We start from the raw sequence: 16,533 nt of genomic DNA on the forward strand, positions 1-16,533 counted from the left end.
CTTTTATTATTTAAAAGAAAAAGTATTTAAGGGGGGGGAGGGGGAATTTATAAAGCTAAATATCATATTTTATTTTTCATATGTTTGAATTGTAAGAATAATATGGTGACAGTCCCATTTGTAGGATAAAGTTACATATTTCCATTAATATGTAGTATGCTGTTCTTAAAAGAAAATTCTTATAATGAACTTTTAATTAAAATGCACTGTAAAATGAGTCTTTTAATTCCTTTATAGTCACAAAAGACACTGAATGGTCTCTTTCATAGCTGCTCTGAGTTCAGCTCCTGTCTCTAGACTGATAGAAGTACAGTCCTGTAAGAAGTTGTCTTTATTCCCTACATGTCTTACATCAGTCTTCAACCGAAAGGGGCTTAGGTGTGCGTGTAACCTTAACTGGGGAGAGGCTCTCCACAGTTGGATGTGGTGGGGTGTCTGAAGCTCAGGCTCAGACCTGTCTCCTGCCACTGCCATTTCATAGGCACTAGTCTGTGGCATGGGCTGGGATACAGCAGTATCATTGCAGTGGGATGAGACGCAGAACATATGTTCATACTTATTTTTTATGACCCCTTCTGGGTGAACTGTTCAACAATGAGATGACTTGGTGAAATGTGATAACAGAGGCACTACACTGGTCCAAGTTGTGAAGTACAGTGTCCATGGGTTCTGACAGTAAACCAAATGCTCTGCTTGGTAAACTAACAAGTTGACAGTGCTCTGCATAAGAGAACAACCAGTTGGGGCAGAGATGTTTATCCAGCTCTGACGTCCTTCTCTGGCCATGGGGAGTTTGAAGTTTCTGTGAAATGTGACACAACTCGGTTTCAAATGTTCTCATTCTGATTGGCCTTAAAACAGGCACCCTCTCCCCCTTGACCCACATCAGTACTTTCCCTGCCCTAAGAAAAAACATGAACAAAACCAACCAAAACCCCCTCAGTGTACAAAAAATCTGTGTCCTAAGATCAGGGAGAGTGAAAAATTCTTGCGTGGGCTGGAGACCAGCACAGGTCCAGTCAATCCACCTTTCTTTATCAGCTTTTTTCAAAATGAAGTGAAGTCTGGAGTTAACTCTGCTGAGGTCTGCCCTTTCAGGAAACAGCTTTTGCATATTTCACTCTGGTCTTGAAAGGTGCAATGGCGAAATTGTCTTGGACGCTTGCCTGTATGGCTAGGAGCCGCTGTGTGGATGTGGTCTGTCATTTTAAACACTAGTTCAGTGTTTGGATTCATTTGTTAGTTGAGGGAAGCAGAGGGTCTTTACACTTCAATTGGCCATGTTGATCTTTATTTAGAGTTATTTAAACACACTCCCAATCTTAGGTCTGTCTTTAGCACTGACCTTAACAATAAACACCTGAGTAGGAAGCCCCACCTGCATGGGGAGGTGTTGGTAGGTGCGGGCTGTAATGGCTGTTTCGGCACAGTGAGAACAGCTGGTCTGGGGGTGGTTGTTTGGTGGGTGCTGGCGAGAGGCTGGCTGCTTTTGTCCTCGGGTTCTGCTCAGGCTGTGTGAAGGAGGAGGGGAACAGAACTTGTCTTCAGTGTGGAAATCGATACTAAAAGTTGGCTTTTTTCTAAGGTATGTCAAGGTGCTCAGGTGAGAGGGTGTTTGGGGACATTCATCCTGTTGCAAGCTGATCTAGAGCTGGGATGGATCTTTTCCTCTAAAGATAAACAACTTCGTCTTCTGGCTTTTGGTTTGTTTTTTACTTATTACATAATCAAGACAGTAGGGATTTGAGGGGAGAATTTTGTTTTTTTTTAAACACGGACTCTTTAGTAAAAGCAAAAGCTAAGGAGTATATATTCCATTGAAAAGGGTTTTTTATTTTTTACTATATATGTTCTTCTTTCTTTTGTGCAACAGTACCTTTTTCATTACAAAGAAAAGATGTGTATTGATTTTTGTACCTCTATCTTGTGATGAAAAGCTACGGCTGTTATTCTGCTGCTCCACATTCTGGGAGTCACATGTTTTATGTGCATGTATAAGCAGATGGCAAAACAGGAGTAAATATTACCATCTTCCAGCATCTATACTGTTTATGGAGCGTGGAAGTGACAAGACAACTTTCAGTTCCCAAACTACTCTGAATACACAGAAGTAATAACTTACGGAAAGCTGACTGACAGCTACAGCACTTGGAATATGCAGTAATGCAGATTTCTAGAAAATCTGTTTCTGCTTAAAAACAGACAGAGTTAGGACTCCTAAGAGTGGTATCAGTGATCCTAACAAGTCAGCCTCTCGGGAGCTGTGAACTGGCTAGGTCTCCAGATGACTTCTTGAGCGTGAATGCTGTTCAGTCACTTTCTGTATTGCACTGTTCTGTTTGTATATACTTGATGCATTTAATGGCTGTTGAGCAACAAAGGATCTAGCATTTGGTATGTTTAAATCCAGGTTATATTTCTCCAGAGACAGCTAAGTTTTTTTGACTAACTGGCTGGCCATTAGAAAATGTAGATCGTATCATAGGCTTGGTATGTGGTTGAAGGCTTTGACACACTTGCTGTCTAACTAGAGCCGAATGTTGCTGAGGGGAGGAGGACCACCTCTGTGCCTCTGGGATCCCGTCGTGAATGGGAGACCGACTCCCTTGTGCAGGTGTCTTTCTCCTGGGCAGTGCTTGCTCGTTAAACTGTTAGTTTAGGTCTCAGAAATGCAAGGAAGACCATAGAAATTCTTGCCAGTAAAACTCTACCCTCATTTTTACGTACACTTCACCAATGTTCAAATATGTGAGACTGCCAGGGAGAAGCTGATTCTGTTTTGCTCCAGAGAGCTGGTTTCCCTCAGGCCTTTCCTAAAGGCGCAATGCAGGCCAGTAGCAAAGCTGATGCTTTGTGTTAGGTGTTTAAAGCTGGCACTTTCTCAATCAGGATAACTGTTGGTCTAAAAATATGTTTATGTAACTACAAAGTAGATGCATTTCTTGTTTGCTAATGGCACCTATCTCTATGTATAAGGATTCTTCAGCTGATTTCAGTTACCCAGGTTGGGAGGGAAGATCAGCCTTATTCTACTGCATCATCCTTGGGGGGACCTGGATCTTGCTAGGAGTGCAGATACAGGAGAAAATGGCCTGGCTGAGGCTTTTACCACAGATGATGTTCCCTTGCTGCTGCTGTGGGAATCTGAGACTAGGCACAGCAAAGAGCCTGCTGAAATAGAGATCTGCTGATGAAGAGTCAGGTACCATCAAACTCATGTCAGAAATGAAAGGTCTCTATTGGTAGCCAGGGAATCTGGGGGTTTGGAAGGTGTTGCGGGATTTTTCCAGAGATCTTTCACCAAAATTTCTTCTTTTTTTTTTCTTTTTTTTTTCTTTTTTTTTTTTTGTGCACAAAGAAAAAACTGGACCTTGATAACGTTCATGGTTTAGCTGTGAGGCTTAAATAATACATGAGTTTTACAGAGCTAAAAATCTTCTGGAAAGAATTGAATTAATTGCACCCCTGGCTATAGCTGTTTCTAAAAGGCTGCACTTAGAAAAGTATAATTTTGCACAAGGAGTTCAAAGGTCCGTTTCTCTCTCCACAGGAGGGCTGGGCTGATGTTTTGGCAAAGCTTCAAATACAGAAGCTCCCTGATGGCTTGCCACTGAGAGAAATTGTTTTATTTATTAAAGATGCTTTGGCGTTTCACCCGAGGTGGCTCCCAGCACATGTTTGTCCAAGCAGTTTAGCTCCTAGTGGTGCTGTTCCCAAGTGCACCCGCCACGTGGAGGACGCTGAGCCATCTTCTTTGTGGTACCCACTTGTTCCCTCGATACCGGTCAGCTTGTACTGGATCACAGGGAGCAGAGCTTACATCGCAAAGGATGGTCTCGAGCGTCTGTGGCACGGTGTGTGCTTTTCTTCTGTACTAAAAGACATTTGCAAGAGGTTTGCCCTGGTTTTTAGATCACTAAGCTGTTCCCACCAGCGGTTCTGGAGTGCTTATTAAGAATAAGGATTTGGAAAGGTAACTGAATAACTTTCTTAGGAGGGTTTAGGTGGTTTTTAAAGTACTAGACACTCTCTTACTTTGTATCTTTCTAAACACTCAAACCGGCTTATGAGTAACTTAAAATCCTTATGCTACTGCAACAGAGTTGGTCACCTAAGCTTATCTCCACCACAAAAGATTGCTCTCCTGACCTCACCAGACAAAAGGAAACCTATTTAAAGGGCAACATATGTGTTAAAAGAGCATGCTAAAACCTCTTGGGCAACACCACTAGCTGAGCAGGTGATTTATAACTTTCCTTTTTATTTTTTTCTCTTACTATACTTGGTGTTGGTGGCTGATTTGCAGTGGGAAGCCTGCCGTGCCATCGTGCTGTGGTCCCAGACACTGCTATTTTTTCTGCAACAGGAAGCAATTGGTTTTCCTCCCACTTCAGAGGGCACAGAGCAGGCAATTGCTTCCTCTTTGGCACAGCGCTGGGAAGAGATTGTCCTGTGCAGCCGCCCTCTATCCCTGCAACTGCAAAAGGGTTTGGCAGAAATGATCTGCAATGACTCTTAATTTCATGTGAGTTTTCCCTGTGGGAGATACTTGTGTCTGACAAAACAGGACAGACTTAGATTTGCTATCCAGGCATGGTGTAGCTCACAGGAATGTGCTGTGGTTTAGGCTAAGGTTTCTCTTTTTTCCTTTTCTGCTTTCTTTATGGCAAATTATAAATGGTTGATAAACACCTATAATAAAATACAGATACGCGTTGACAAATCATCCTTTTTTTTCCATTAAAGAAAGCTGTTACTGTGTAGAGAGTACATACCCTCCTAAGAGATCAAATTATTTATGGCAGTGCATTAATTAGCTTTTTCAAGTCTTCTAAGGTCTTGGAGCTACTTCCAGCTCCATGAATAATTGCAGTAGGTAAATACCTCTCTGCATCAAGTATAATTTAATGTAACTGGAAAACAACTGTCAATATGTGCTCTGGACTTTCTGGCCTGTTGCGAGCTCTTGTCAAGTGGAAAACTAGCACCTACAAGGCTTTTGCAAGGAAGTGATCAGAACTTGCTAGTTGGGTAACTGTGGTGGCCGCAGATATCCAGACAATTCAGGAGGCTTCCAGAGCTGGTTTGGTCACCAGTTTTACTTCTATATATCTGTGCTGTCATCTTAATTCTGAGGCTGTACTAGCACTGTCGCTCACCCATCATGACTCTCATTTTGGTCTTGGTGAACAGCAGATCTAACTCTGCTCTCGTGTTCAGCAGCAGCTCTGACGCTTTTTGTAGTGGCTGTTCTGCTTTTTACCGAGATCCACGCTTTGTGTGTTCCACCTCTTGAATTTTTGTGTGTCTGTTCACAAGTATTTGGCATTGTTCAAATACGCTGCTATGGTTACTCAGGCACCACTGACTGCACAGGTCAGCTTGGAAGAGCTTTAAACAAAGTATTTGGGACAGAATGCAGCTCTCGCTTGTTAATTTAAAGCCTGGCGCATCAGTTTGAACAAGTTACATAGAGGATAATGTCTTTCTTTTCTTCCCTTCGTTTGGGATTTGGAAAAAAAACATAAGAAAAATATTGCCTTGACATGAGTCCAAGCAATGACAGTGGCTCCTGCTGAAAATAGAATCCAGTCTATTTGTTCTGGGAATTGCCTGAAGGCCGGCAGGGCTTTGTGCGCACAAGTGGAAATAGGATGTACAAAACAGAGTAACCTATTGAAGATTACAGGCTTCCTCAGCTGTGTCAGTGCAAATCAAGCACAGCTCCGTTGATGTGAGTGGGGCTGACTGCAGATCTCCACCACAGCACGACACCTGTGCAAACATTCCAGGGCCAAATTTTACAACCCTTGGGAAGTGGAAGGGGCTAATATATGATTCTTAAACCTCAGGTTGCCATCTGACGGTTCAGGGGTAGAGAAGTTAGCAGCTCACTTCTGGAGACTGGTGCTGGGATTTTCAGAGTGATGAAGATACAGGATGCTGCAAGGATGACCTGTTGAGGGCTGTAGCCATGATTTTAATCTTCTGATCCTGAGCAAATTTAGTGAGATCTGTTCTGTACTACACCATGGGCAGAGTTTGAAAAAGGATCACTGTGAAACGACTTTACAGATGTGTAGTGGTGCCCACACTAGGCTATGCCCTTTAATGCCTTTCTGGTTACTTCACCCTGGAGAAATGAATATGACTGAATTTCCTCTTCCGATTACACTAAAGGTAAAATTTCCATAGACTTGAATGGGAGAAGAACAAGAAACTGTTTGAGACAGGTCTGAGCATGCTGGTAAAAATGAAACAAAAAAATCTGGTGTGACTTTAAAGCTGTTTTTAAAAACACAAGCTGGAGTGGGTTACTCTGAATCACTGGAGTCTGTTATGTCCTTATTTTAATTTGTTTTCTTATTTCCACTCAGTAATTTTGAGGACGCAGTGAGAAGACGAGTCTTTAGAGATGGGTTATATGTGTTAAAGGGGGGAATGTGCTAGCATTTGCTGAGCACAATAAATATCCCTGCCAAGTGAGCAGGTCCCTTTTCTGATATGGCAAAAATATTGTAAATGAGAATTTATGTCAAGCCATTTCAGAAAACAAGAGAAGGTGGCTGATTTATTGTTTTAATTAAAATATTAACTTTGCTTCCTTCCTTCATTGCTTCTGTGGGAAAGTGGATGATGCTTGGCATTTGTTTAGTAAATCTTGGGGCAACCTCTTTGGCAGGTGGGTTGTGTTGGGGGTTTCTTTGTCTCCTCATTCTCTCCCTGCCCTGCACCAGGCCTTGGGGACAAGTTCTCTGCAGCTGAGTGTGGGGACTAAAAAGAAAAATAATCTACTTTCATTGTAATAAGTAATAGCGGAATCTTACTAACATCTCTTGGATTGGGTCCTGTTTTTTCATTCAGTGCTTGAATTCAAAGGCTGGTCATTCATATATTTGTTTTTCAGTTGAAGAATTCAAATTTCAATGGCATTCATTGAGCTAAGAAGTGTCAGTTCTCTTTATGTAGTTATTTTTCCCTGTTCATTGTAGCAGACTTTTTGCACTTGAAGGAAGACGGGGAGGAGGGTGAAACAGCACAAATTAATGAGGGGAGAAGTGGAAGGAAACTGTGACCATTGCCATATGTGTGGTAAGGGGAAAGTTGTCTCTGAATTCAGCAGTAGAAGTTGGAAATAATGTCTGTTGCAATCGTTGTGGATATGGAAAGAACCATCTTCCCCTCAGACTTTGCCTAAAAGTCAAGTTTGTATTTCAGGAGGCTGGATTGGATTGACTGGCTTCAGATATGCTCATTTTCATCCTACTGTCCTGTGGGGTGTGTGTGTATCAAATCCCTTTTCATTACCAGAAATACAATCATCTCTTTTTCCAGATGCAGACAGGAGTGCTCTAGAGCAGTCTGAATTAAATGCCAAGGTGAAAATGGGTTACTGTAGAAACCCATGTCAGACTTGCAAATGGTTCTTGTGTACTTCTGAGGTTATGTTAGCAATAAGGACTCTTCAGGTCTTTTTATTTTTTTAGTGATATTGAGAAATGATTCTTCACTACTGAAAAACAGCTGGAACTAGCAGAAAGTGTATGCTACAGTTCAAAAAGGCAGGGAATTGACTGTATGATGGGCTGATCAGGAATCTGCTAAAGCTTTGGGAACCATCCATCAGCTTTAGTGCACTTTGGATATAGGGCCCCTGTTCACTGGAGTCTATGCAATATGTAACATATTGTATCCCTTTTTTTTTTTTTTTTTTTTTTTTAACTTCCAATAAGGGCTTGTTGATATGGGTGAAAAACTCCCAGGAAACTGTTCTACAGCACTGCCTTCTCCTTTCCCTTCTAAGCATAAAAGGCTGTTGGTGACAATTGTATATAATTTGTGTGTCTTGATGAGCTGACAGACACTATTTGATTCTGAAGCATTGCTATGGCGCTTCCTCAGCATCCCTTTGATACCTCTGCATCTTCTTGGATTAGCAATGCTGTTATAATAGTGGATGGCACAAATCTAGTTACATGAGCTCTTTGTTATTTGCCTGTATTCTGAGCAGCATTTCAGACATTATTAAAACATTTCTGTATGCTTTTTGGCTTTGAAAAATACAAATTCAAACCAAAGCCCCATAAATCTTTGTTTAATCAAATTATACCTCTAAGAACAGTCTACATGGATATCGTATAACAAGGTGGGTGAATTCCAAATACAACTTTGAAAATCAAGCTGGAGCAGAAAATCAAGACTGGTGGGGGATTTTTAGAGAGCCTCACTTTCTTCCTAGAAAAATCACTGTAATATTTTGCATTATCAATGCCTAAGTGACAACTGCAAGCTGATTTAATTAAGAGCTATGCTAAGGTATATTGTATTTGCTAACGCATAGTTTATCTCTCAAGATGTAAATGTTCCTGGTTCACTGAAGCTATGTTGGTTTCACTGACTGAAACTTGCCTGTTGACAGTCTTGTCAGCTGAAAGCATTAGAAGAGAATGAAATTACATTCTGGGCCTTGCCCCAGATGGGAATTGCTGTAATATTTTAAACCTCAAAAAGGATGGAAGTGTAACAGAACAACATGACCACAATAAGATTTATTAGTGCTGCTTTCATCTTGGCTTTGGGCCATCCCCTGTCTGCAAAATTCCTGTTGATGTCCCATCTGGATTTATGTAGAAATTGTTGGTAGGGTAAAGCTCTCTGATCCTATCGGTTCACATTTGCATCACTTTCTGTTCTGGATGTGCTATGAAGGGCTGGAAGTACCACTTGTTAAACTCTAATTAGCAGGCAAGCAGAGGAGAATGCAAGGTCAATTTAGCACTCCTGGAATTTAAATTATTTTCTGAATTGGAAGGGTGGGGGAAAGAAATCAAAGCCTGTGCCTCTGAGTTCAGCTGTGTTTCTGAAACAGCCCCTTAAGAGATAAAAAATACTTGAATAGAGCCATTAAGCTCTAGTTTGCTCTATATTTTGCTGTCATAATTGTTGCAGAGGTCGTACTTTAATGCACATCATTTGGGTTTGATGTCTGTCTTCCTCTAAAACACACAGCGGATGGGAGAAAGGAAACTTCACTGTGACTATTGATTGCTTCCACTAGAGCAAGTGGGTGAGGTTTCCAAATCTCAGTGTAACGGCTTTGGATTTGTCTGTCCAAACGTTTTGTGTCTCCTGGAAGACTTTGTTGCCCCAACACTTCCTACTGGTACAAAAATCATGATAGTGGTGCCTGTTTCTGCCCTTTCCTTCCCTTCCTATTTAAGCTAGTTGTGTCATTATAGTCTTTAACCACAGCAGGTGGTAAGAACTTGAACTAGGAGGAAGCTACAGGCAGACTAACAGTAGGAAGAGGGAAGTCAGAGTCCTTGAGTGGGACATGCTCGAGACATGGATGTGCAGTCCACCCTGAAACTGAGATTTTTGGCACAGGTCACAAAAATTAACTTCCAAGCAGGATGGATGTGTGTTTTGGGCATCCTCCAGAGAGCTATATCCAGTAAGTTTGCTGGCTGATTTGCTCAGGCATCCTTTAGAGGGTGCCCCCTCTCTGCCCTCTGACTATTGACAGAACAAACAGGCTCATAAAGCTGAAGTGAGTTCTTACTAGCTTTAATCAGATGTTCCACCAAAAAACCTGGGATTTAGATAGCATACTGCTCCATTCAGCTTCAAGCTGAATTAGTTTGCATTGTTGCCCATTGTTTCTGGAGTTACACAAACTGTTTACGTGTATCCTGGGTCACTGATGCAAACAGACTATTATTATAGGTCTGAATCAACATAGCGGTGCAATTGTCGGCAGTCCTGGTCTCCTTGTGCATACCAATTTATTCTCTGGATGAAGCCATAGTGAGTGAAGGCTCATTCTCCAGTAAAGGTGATTGAATGCAACTGCAGCTGGTTGATTAAACTGAACAAAGAGAAACACTCATGTGTCACTCAGCACGCTCTGCTACATGAAACAAGGGGATTAGATATGGTGAATTTCTAGTCATGAAAGCAGGCAATCGGGTTTGTCATAAAATCAGCTTAAAAGAGCTTTCTAGATTCCAGAGAGAACTAAAATAACTTGACCTACCTTGGTCCTGTAATCTTTAAATGCTGCTTAACATCTGCTCATCAGCGCCTGGCAATAATATTTATTATGAGATTTTTAATAGCAGACACTGTCTTGTGTTGAAATTAATAATGCAGAGGGGTGCACTATGGAGGAAAAAATGTTATTACACAAGGGTTAAAAATGAAATGGAAGTATTTGACTTCAGCTAAAAAAAGGTTTAGAAGAAAATTGCAGCTACAAAACTATTAGTGAGGTCACCAGCCTGGCCCAGGCATGGCCCAGTGGCCTGGGGCAGGGTGAAGCATCCTTTTAGTCCCCTGCAGGGAGTTAGCATTACAACCAGTTCTTCTTAAGGGATCTAAGTTAATAATGTAGTCATCATAGAAACTCTCCTTACCAGGTGGAAAAGAGAGAAGTGCTGAAGATGCCTTTAAGATTTGAGCTGTTTTTTGGAAACAACTTTCTTTTCCCGAGACTGGCAATTCGCATATGTTCTTAACTTTGGCAGTACAGAAGGCACCTAACATTAGGTGGACTGGATTTGAGCCATTATCGGCAGAGGAAGGGGTCTGAAGGGCTACGTTCCTTATTGCACAGTGTACTCCTGAAAACTGTAGCTCAGGAATATAAGGACTCCTTATTCCCAACAGTTACCAAAGAAAAGTAAATTGCAATTCTCAGCTTGAAACATCTTCGAAGTAACAAGCTCTGTAGACCCTCACAGGTCCCAGTTATTTCTCTACTGAGCCTGTAATCTGCTCTATAAAATGGATTCCCTAGAATGTGGTCTGAATATGTCAGCACGCACTGAATCCGTATTTCCCTTTGCAGTGTGTTCCAGTCAATTCTCTCGGGGTTAAGGCAGTATGCTTTTTTTTCCTAATTTGATTTTGTCTGGCTTCAGGTTTCACTCGTTGGTCATAGAATCATAGAATGGTTTGGGTTGGAAAGGACCTTAAAGATCATCTAGTTCCAACCCCCATGGCCAGGGACACCTTCCACTAGACCAGGTTGCTCAAAGCCCCATCCAGCCTGGCCTTCAACGCTTCCAGGGATGGGGCACCCACAACTTCTCTGGGCAACCTGTTCCAGTGCCTCACCACTCTCATAGTGAAGAATTCCTTCCTTATGTCTAATCTAAATCTACCCTCTTTCAGTTTAAAACTATTACCCCTTGTCCTATCACTATGCTCCCTTGTAAAAAGAAGTCCCTTTTCAGCTTTCTGGTAGGCCCCCTTCAGGTACTGGAAGGCTGGTATGAGGTCTCCCCGGAGCCTTCTCTTCTCCACACTGAACAACCCCAACTCTCTCAGCCTGTCCTCAGAGGAGAGGGGCTCCAGCCCTCTGATCGCCTTCGTGGCCCTCCTCTGGACTCACTCCAACAGGTCCATGTCCTTCTTATGTTGTGGGTCCCAGAGCTGAATGCAATATTCCAGGTGGGTCCTCACGAGAGCAGAGTAGAGGGGGAGAATCACCTTCCTCGACCTGCTGGTCACGCTTCTTTCGATGCAGCCCAGGATACGGTGGCTTTCTGGGCTGCAAGCGCACATTGCTGGGTCATGTTGAGCTTCTCATCAACCAACACCCCCAAGTCCTTCTCCTCAGAGCTGCTCTCAATCCATTCTTCACCCAGCCCTGTATTTGTGCTTGGGATTGCCCTGACCCATGTGCAGGACCTTGCACTTGGCCTTGGTGAACTTCATGAGGTTTGCACAGGCCCACCTCTCCAGGTGTCAAGGTCCCTCTGGGTGGCATCCCTTCCTTCCAGCATGTCAACTGCACCACACAGCTTGGTGTCATCAGCAAACTTGCTGAGGGTGCACTCAATCCCACTGTCCATGTCATTGACAAAGATGTTAAACGGTGCCGGTCCCAATACCGACCCCTGAGGAACACCCCTCGTCACTGGTCTCCACTTGGACATTGAACCGTTGACTGCAACTCTTTGAGCGCGATCATCCAACCAATTCCTTATCCACCGAGTGGTCCATCCGTCAAATCCATGTCTCTCCAGTTTAGAGAGAAGGGTGTCATGTGCGACAGTGTAAAATGTTTTGCACAAGTCCAGGTAGGTGACATATGTTGCTCTTCCCTTATCCACCAGCGCTGTTGTAGAAGGTCACCAAATTTGTCAGGCACGATTTGCCCTTAGTGAAGCCATGTTGGCTGTCACCAATCACCTCCTTATTTTCTGTATTCCTTAGCATAGTTTCCAGGTGGATCTACTCCATGATCTTGCCAGGCCTTGTCCTGCTTATCTCTTAGGCACCTTCCTTCCTTGCAAGTCAACTGTGGCCATCTTCTGCCTGTTGCATAAACAACTAGGAGCAATTTTGGGCATTTCTTGCAGCCCTTAACACTTTTGTGCCTTTTTTCTCTGCTATCATGAGTCTTTCTTCAACATCAGGTCTGAAGCAGGAATTGGTTATTGACAATGCCCTGTAGAGAAGTCAAATATCATCTCTGCTCCCAGACGCTGTTCTTGGATTCATATATTCATATATTCAGGGATGATATTAGATAGCTTTGCCACTGGGAATGCCTAACAAATTGCTTGTTTTTTAAGTTGTCCAAATCCTTTATTTAGTCTGCTTTCTAGGATGCAGTTTCTCATGCTGAATGCTTGTTGTTCCTAGACATATAGCTTTGTGTCTTGGCTCTATTGAAGCCTATTTTGTTGGAAAGAGCCCAATCTATTAAGCCATCCAGGCCACTCTATTGGCATCTTTCCATCCTTATTTACTACTGTGTTGTCCTTTGTGTAGTCTGTAAGTTCACTGCTAGTAGAATATATATTTATTTCAATATCATAAATGACAGTGGTGAGTATGCCAGGCCTGGTATGAATCCATGTGGAACATGCAGTCATTTGCTGATAGTTCCCTGTAGACATCTGCTTTTGGAGGTCTGTCACTTTGCCCGCTCTTAATTCATTTAACATGGACTTTAATTGAAACTACAAAGTTGTACAATAAATATTTTAAAATTGAAATTCCAGTAGTCTTCAGCTGCCTAATATGTGCATGTGGTCTTCCCTCCCAGCACTTCCCCTACAGCTGATCAATACCTGTTCACTTTCACTTTCACTTTCTCTCTTTTACCCCCCCCTCCGCCCCCCCCTTTATTTAGGGGTTGGATCTCTTAGACAGTTCAATAGAGCGTATACTGTTTCCCTACAAATAGGTAGTTCTTGACATTAACATTCTGTTGAGACTTCTGCAGCAAGCTCAGGTTTTAGCATTGAATTCCTCTTTAATATGTCTCTGAATTTTTCTATCCATTTTTTTAAACCCTGATGATGTACGTGTTAACTTTGTCTTTCATGGGAATTGAAAGGGAAGGATTACTTTGCATCTGTAGTAAATAGCCCCAGCCTAATTCAGGGAAACACTTCAGCATGTCCTCAACTGTAGAATTGGACTGGAGACTGGTATTTTGTTAGGGTAAATGCATAATTTCCCAGTTTTTCTGCCCCCCCCCCCCCATGAATTGCAGCAGCATGAGGGGGAGAAGAAAGTGAATCAAGTCCAATGTAGGTTTTTTTTTCCCCTTGAAGGACTAGCCTGGATTTTTGCTCTGCAAAACAATGCAAGTTCTAAGTAGAATAGCTGTACTGCAGAGTATCTCCACCGAGGAGGACAACTTGTGGTTTTCTGCCACATTTCCTACCCCCACAAGGTATGCTATCTAGTTGTTGTCCCTTACTCCAGAGGCAGTTGTGTTAAAGTGCTATTGTGTGTATTTATTTAAAAAATAAAAATTCAGGGGTCAATAATAATAATGTTCACTGCTAAATATGGGTATGTTTTTCTTACGTATGTATTTATTTGTTAAGTCTCAGACTTTCTACAAATCTCATTTATGGGATAGGGAAGGTGACTGGACTGTTTTCCCTATGCTGGTGTATATCGGGGCGACTGCTGTCCAAACGAAGGCCCTCACCCTTAGTCCATGGGCAGTTCTTGCACCCTTCCTCCCTGCCAGGCCTCTCTCCGTGGCTGCATCTATCCAGGACTAGCCACCTGCCTTGGGGAAGACAAGCATGTTCAGGGAGGGAGGTGCTGCTCTATCAGGTGAAAGCTACTGTCTATCCCTTGGACCACCACCAAGTATATACATCCCTGGGTTTTACAAGAAGATACTTGACAAATCAATTATTTTAACAGCTGTGCTATCTTCATTTCTATGCTCAGAGAAGTATTATTTTTCCTCCTTGTTAAAAGTGAATGTTTCTTTCTTTGCATTATCTCTGTGCACAGCATGTCTTGTTGTTACATTTAAGTTGCTATAAACTCTAAATCAATAATCCCGTTAAGAAGAAAAAAGGGGTTTAGTAGCAATAAGTGCAATTGCAGAGTTAATCAGATCATCTTTATTCGAGTTGTAGACTCTGTTTCTCAAAGATGTTCTAGCTCTACAAAATCAATATGGGCACAATGAAGTAGGTTTGTTTTCTCTGGGTATCAGCGGTACGAGGGTGGGGGCTGGATGCTTGGAGGGAACCAAGGGATTTTGCTGCCCGTGAACACAGTAGCTGAGGAAAAGGAACAGTTGCTGCCATGGAATCAAATAACAGAAAGTAGTGTATATTTTGGGCACTCAATGTCTGGGGGAGGTACAGATCCAAGAATTTCTCCCTTCTTATTCCATCCCCACCAACTTCACAAACAAAATATGTCTAAAATAACACTGCATTTTAAATATAGCATTTTGAGTTGATAACTACTTGTTCTACAGTAAAAACCACCTGATTTTACAAACATGCTTCAGAAGAGATGGATGATGTTTTTCTTACCTCCTCTTTCCATCATCATTTCTAAACATGGTACTTACTGCTGATCTCTGTGCTAGGTTTATGCTACACAGCTATAAAGACTTCAGTGGAGTTGCACCTGGCTAGGCTGGGGAGATTACAATGAGATTTAATCTTTCCTGAACCAGGCTTTGCACAACTTCTTGCAAGTACAGCTGAACCCTGTTCTCCACAACAACTACTCTGTAAAGAGCTATTGAAGACAATAAACTTGAAGCCACGAAAATGATGGGCCTCCTTGTTGTTTCATTATTGTTAAATATGATCTCTCCTGTGCTGTGGAATAACCAGTGCCCAGCGCTGCTGTGTCTTGATTGTTACTCAATGATCCTTTAAGCTGAACCGAGCTGTATGTTCAACAGATTAGTGTACTGCTTTCTCTTTGCACCTTACATTAAGCAATAGATCATGTAACTGTGCCTTAAATACTTAGTATGCTTGTGTTTGCTAATAAAGATTTTTCAGGAGAAATAATGTTTCACATTGACAGCCAGCCTAATAACCAAGTGCAGCTGGCTGAAAATGCATTTCACCATGGCTCGGTGCTGCCTATCCTGTTTGGAAATGATGTAGCTGTAGCGCAGACTCAAATGGTGAGAACTGCGAGTGTGGTCAGAGCCAGTGAGCTATTGGACACATGTAGGTGTTGTCCAGTGAATGCTGCAGAGTGAGAGGGGCTTACTGCATCCTCATATGGAAGGAGCTGAGCAAAGCTTTCCAAGAACAGGCTTAATTCAGATGGAGCTGTTGTTGTGCTTTGGGTAGTTAAGCACCTGTCTGACCTGGCTTGTTAGCAGCTCCTGGTTGTGACGAGCTGACCTGTGGTATGCTTTCTTAGATAGGCAGCTGTACAGCCTTTATTGTGCAGTGGGAAACTCAAAGACATCCCTGCAGTGAGAACTAAGCTTCCTCTTAGTTGCTTTAGGTCCTAAAATTGCCTCTTGGTTTCATCAAGACTTGATTTGAGTGAGATCTTTGCTTACATGATTCTGAAAACTTATGCTGTCTTTGGCTATTGAATTGGTTTTTAAATGTAATTAATTTCTTAATTATAATTTTAAACTTTGATAATGTTCAAGAAGACATTCATGTGCTGTTCTCACCAGCTGGTCTTTCTGGATTTGATGATTTGCTTGAACATCCCCAGAACTGATTTTCTTCCAGTTAAACTACCTTATACTGAAATGATCCGTGGCAGCAATCAGCTGTGCTGTATTTGTACACAAACTGCCTCTCTGTTCACATAAGAAAAGTATCAGAAAGAGCATATTTAAGAATAAATGCAGTGTTCATAACTATGCACCTTTTACGTGAAGCTTGAAAAGTTTAGAGTGTTTATAGAAGAAAAAGCATTTCAATGAGATACATAGGCCTTTGAAACTGGCTTAAACAAATTGACTTTTCCCAACAAAATAGGAAGTTGTATATGAGAGATGGTTTACTTGCAATAAGACTTAGGGCTCAATGGATTTCTTTTTCTTCAAGTCTTTACAGTTCTCTACACAATTTGAACTCTGCCTAACATGTAAATATTTAAAGGTTGCTTTTCTTGACATGAATACCATGGTCTGCGCTGACACAAGAGGTGGGAGGTGAGTCCAAATCTTGAAGAGCTCTTCTCGGTGGCAGTTCTGACTTTTAACCATGTTATTGTTTATAATTTTAGAAATTCCTATTTTCAATTTATTTACAACCTGCTCCT

Source organism: Platalea leucorodia (assembly GCF_965183815.1).
Source record: "Platalea leucorodia genome assembly, chromosome: 5".
NCBI classification, from domain to species: domain Eukaryota; kingdom Metazoa; phylum Chordata; class Aves; order Pelecaniformes; family Threskiornithidae; genus Platalea; species Platalea leucorodia.